Source organism: Crocodylus siamensis, chromosome 7 (genome assembly GCF_052110815.1).
Source record: "Crocodylus siamensis isolate JL-2025a chromosome 7, ASM5211081v1, whole genome shotgun sequence".
In the NCBI taxonomy this organism is placed as follows: Eukaryota; Metazoa; Chordata; order Crocodylia; family Crocodylidae; genus Crocodylus; species Crocodylus siamensis.
The window spans coordinates 18,961,979-18,967,107 of NC_143401.1; positions in this window are offsets into that span (position 1 = coordinate 18,961,979).

Below are 5,129 nucleotides of genomic sequence, written 5' to 3' on the forward strand. Positions count from 1 at the left end.
GGATTGAGAGATGTGATTGAGCGCTTTCCTGCATGAACCGGAGGGGCTGAGGCATAGCTGGCAGAGCAGCACTTGTTTAGGACTACTAGGGATCTCTGAGTGGTTCTCATTCTGTACAATCAGCAGTCATAATGGCTTTATTATCTCCTGAATAGGCCTGGGCAAGCCTTAGTGCCTTGCTCTCCTACAGCATTAAGGGATCTGAAAATGTCTATACTGCCTCTACGGGGCCAGGAGATCTGCTGAGCAGCACACCCTGCCCACTTGCTCCTATTCTGCACTAAACCCCAGGTATTAGGCATCCCAGCTGCTTGAGTGCAGCTCTAAGCATGTGCTCAGAGCCTCTCAGTTTCCACGTTGCAGTTGTATATCTTGGTAGCTTGCCACAGAGGCACCATAGACACACTCTTCATGTCCTTCCAGTGCCCATGTCTCCAACCTAAGCTCCTGGAAACTCTGTCTCCTGCCTTTTTGGCTGTAATACAACCAGAAATAACCATGTGATCCTACTCTGTCAGGCAGGAGTACAGAAGGGAGAGTGGTATAGCACAGCAAAAGCCTTTGCCCTTCATGCCCTGGAAAACAGCAGGGTCAAATCTCATTCCTTCCTGCAGACCATGGAATGGCGCTCAATGTGCTTTCAGTCTTCTGAACGTTTCCAAAAGACTCAGAGGGGTTAATCGTCTTGTAACCCACCTTGTACTGTAGAAGGGACTTTTTCTAAATGCATCCATGTTGGGAAGGTCGGTGAGACCCTCCTGAGCTTGCTCAGGGGAAAACAGTGGTGACTGGTGGCCATGTGGGGTGTACCACTGAGGTCAAAGGACAGTGTGCGTGGGGGCGACTGGGCCCAGAGGGGAGTGTTGAAAGGGAACTCTCCGTGAACAGGGGCAGTCTGGTAGACTGCAATGGGCTGCCAGAACGAGAAGACCGACTGATCAGGTCTGTGTCATCTCTGGTTCCTGCTGGGAGAGAGAGAAGAGAAAATCTGTCCAGCGTCCCAGGAATTGAAGTAGGCTGAGGGGAAATTAGAATGACTTTTCTCTCAGCCAGTGAGGCATGTCCCCTGCTCGGAGCGCCAGCTGGGAGGAAGAAATAACACAAGCACATTGAATCCGCCCAGAGGCCCCAGGGAAAGTGGATTCAGTCTGCTGCTCACCGAGCTCGGAAGGCGAGGAGGATCAGAGACAGGGAAGCTGGTTAGCAGCTTATGTGCCACCAAGGAGCAATATATATATATATATATATATATATATATATATATAGTGGTTTTAACAGATTTTTTGTAAGGTGTTCATTTATTGTTTGTTGTTCAGTCGGTGTTGTATTTGTTGTTACGGGAAAAAGATACATTTGGATACCTTTTCTATTATTATTCACTGAGGAAAAGTTGATGCCAGGTATCCCGCTTTGGGTGCTGCTGGTTTATATATCCGTGTGAAGCGAGCCTGGGGCCTTTCAATTTCACTCTGTGACTTTAGGAGCAGACTCCTCTCGGCAGCCTTGGGAACCCCAGTGGCAGCCCTCTGTGTTAAATCTTTCTTGACAGAGCAACAGGAAGCTTGCAGTGAGGCAATCCCCTGGGTTATGTGACATCCCTGAACCGGTGCCAGGTCTGTCACGAGGTGCAAGGCGCGCGGCCGTCTGCACAAAAGCAGCCCTAGCATGGAAGAGGTTAAACCGCAGACAGCCCTCGCACAGTAATTCACTAGAAGAAACAAAATCCAGATGCCAGGCCGCCCATTGGTCCAGCCTGAATCAGACAAGGAAACAGAGCTGCTGATTGGCTCCTGCTTGGTCAGGAGCTGTAGGCTGTTGTAAACGCAGAGTCAACTTGCTCTTGGAGGCGGTGACCGACAGTAACCTCTCCCCTGGAGCTACTTAGTCAGCTCTGTGCATGTGCACAGTCAGCCTGTTACAGCTTCTTCTGTGGCAGCTGGCCTAGCCAACGGTCGGGAGGAGTGTGTGTGTGTGGGGGGGTGATGTGCTTCCCACCCCCAGCCGAGAAGAGAGCTGGGTGTAATCACAAAATGTGCCCTTTCTAGCCTGCATGCCAAAGCAGCTGTTCTTCCAGTGGCTTCTTGCAGGCCCAAACAGATGGAGAGCTATGGAGCCAGGCTATCCTGTGTAAGAGGATGCTGCGTGTGAAGTGAAAGCATGTACCAGAGGCCTGCCACCAAGGAGAGAGATCCTCCTGGGCAGACCTGGCTGTACTGAAATGGAGACGAGGCTGTGCTAGGGGGAGGGCATGTTTGAACGGTGAGGGGCTTATTTAAAACGTGTATATGTATATGTGTATGCATGTGGGTGTTTAGGTCCTGCCATGCATGGTGTGGGAATCCTACCCAATAGGCAAGCCGTCATTTCAGAGGGCTAGAGCACATACAGCATGTGCGCATTTGCACACCAGCAAATGGCCACTCATGTGTTGGCAGGTAAAGAGACATGAGGGGCCTAATTCTATTCCACCCATTTGGCACCCACAAGTGGACTTAGGCACCTGTATGTGATTCTATTCCCTCCTGCTCACACCCCTAAAAATAGTTAATGGAAAAGGTGAGAGGGTCCTCCTCCTCGCTGCTTTTTTTGACTCAGTCTCAAGGATCAGCTGACGGTGTGTTACAAAAGTAGATGCATTAATGGATTTTCAGGGACTTGAAATGGGTGGAATAGACTTGCACTTAGGAGCCTAGGTCCCCTTAGACACCTCATAAATGGAGTACAGTCTAGATCTAGACCCTTTCTCACCACTAAATCCTTGGCCCCTTGGGAGAGGCAGCGTCTCATTCCATATGCCCCTTTGAAATATCTGAGCAGATACTGGGGCCACTCTCCTGCCTTAAGTAACAATGTGAATCCACCCTGTTCATTCAAGTTGCATCCCTGTTCCTGCTACACAGGGACTGGGCTGCCACCTCCCAATGACATCTATGGCCAAACCAGTAGGCAGAGCCTGAGGGGCTGTATTAACATGAGACACCAGCCATGATCCCTGGTGGAGCTGTGCTGCTGGGAGAAGAAGCTATTCCTTGGCAACAGATGACTAGGCCCTTCCATATCAAATCATTCCCCCTTTTAATGCCTGGTGGTCCCTGGGTGTCATATTCTGTTCCATCTGTTATGTGCATAAATAGATTTAGGTACCTAAGTGTGATTTCCAGTCCCTGAAAATAATTATTGCATTTAGTTTGGTGATCTTTTGACCATTATGAGAGAGTAATAAGCAGCGAGGAGGAGTGTAGCTTTGGAAAGAGATCACAAACACCAACCAGTTGCACCACCATAAGCAGCAAACACCAAACTTTTACTGAGTCCAGATGTACTGCAAGAAGACCACGTTTCACCCCCTCTATGACATGCTCTTCATGTCAAACCAGGGTAGCATAGCTCCATGGAAGTTTTTCCAGCCCCACCTATTGTAAGCAGTGGAGTTACCCTGGTGAGTACCTGGCTCAGACAGTGTTAGCCAGATTTCAGTTTTCAGACAGAATTTCTTCAGTGGATCACTTAGCATCTCCTGTTCATTTTGCCCAGTACTAATGTACATGGCAACCTATTAACCCAGCTGCTCAGATTACACATGCTCCTTTTCACAATCTTCCCTTCGCCTTGCTATTGGAGCTCTTAATGAGTAGCAGCTTGTTTCTTTGTTACCCGTTTAAAAGTAGAGATTAAATATTCCCTTCCCCATTATGTGGAAACTGTGGGGGAGAGTTTCAAAGGCAAATTAGGAATGAGGCCCTGGCCTCCCCTTTTTACCTTTGAAAATCTCCCCTTCCAGCAACACCCAAAAGCAGGCTACACAGGCATCTGGCAATAACAACATACGAACTGGCTTCAGGGGACAGGGTTAACTGCTGAACCAGTACTGCCAAGGGACTGTATAGTTTAGGAATTTAATAACCACCTTAACACAGAGGGAGAGGCATTGATTTGAGTTCAGCAAGCTCATGAAGCCATGCAGAGGGATCATTATGTTATTTTTAGCCCAACCTCAGTATTAGAAGGCCATTGCACCTGTATTGGAAGGGGACAGATGCAGGACTCTGTTTGACACAGCGTTATGTAATGCAGAATCTGAACAAAAGGAGCATCAGGTTATCAGATCCATTCTCCTACATCTCTCACTTCCAAGCTTGTCTGGGACAGGCATGCATAATTTTGCAGCTAAAGAGCTGAAGCCTTTCTACAGCTCAGAGCAGCCACATGAATCTTGCAACATGGCCTTGGTTCTCACATACAAAGGGGAGAATGAGATCACCAGAAAGAGCCTAAACCTCCTTCTTCATTCTACTGAAGGATCCTCCCACACCCTCGCTTTTCCTCTCTCCTCCACATGTAATACAATGCTCCTTCTGTAGATTTTCAAAAGCGCTCAGGGGCTGGATTTCACATTCTTGCCTCCAGCATCTACAGATGGAACCAGATTTCAAAGCTGACCTACCAGCCTGATTTGTCACAGTTTTCAGGATACTGTCTGAAAATCTGATGAGTGTTGAGGTCTGGCCCACAATCACTGAAAGGGACCTCAAAAGTCTTGCATGTTACTGCAGAGATGTGGGAGCCTCTGTTCTAAAACCCTCCCAGGTGCTTCTCTTGCCTCTGTGTACCTGTGTATAATGTCCATCTAGAAGCCACAAGTGGTAGTAAAAAGTGGCAATGAAAATGACAGCTGGAGTCTGCTGCATAAGACTCCTGTCTACTTGTTTCAAAGCTACAGCTGAACAGTGCACATCTGTAGCAAGAGGAGAGGGGAATGAGACTCCTTCCTCCTTCAGTTTATAGGTTACTGAACTCATATGATACACTCAGACTTGCCTAGTTGCACATAACCAAGATGCTGTTATTACGTGTTTTGCTGCATATACATTTGTCAGCCACAACATTTTGGCAATAGGCCCTGGCTGGAATTACACTGAAGTAACCCCTGCTAAAAGGGATAGCCAGCTTTCTGGTTACAGGGGTGTGACTGGACAACGCTTGCAGTTGGCAACGAAAACCACTCCAATAAGCTCATTCACTGCTCTCTCTTCTGCTCTCCACCCCCATTCTCTGGTTAGCGAGCAACAATGCATAACTGTTGTTTGCCCGAAAAGCTCCAGAAAGCCCAAGCATTGGCACTCAGTCAG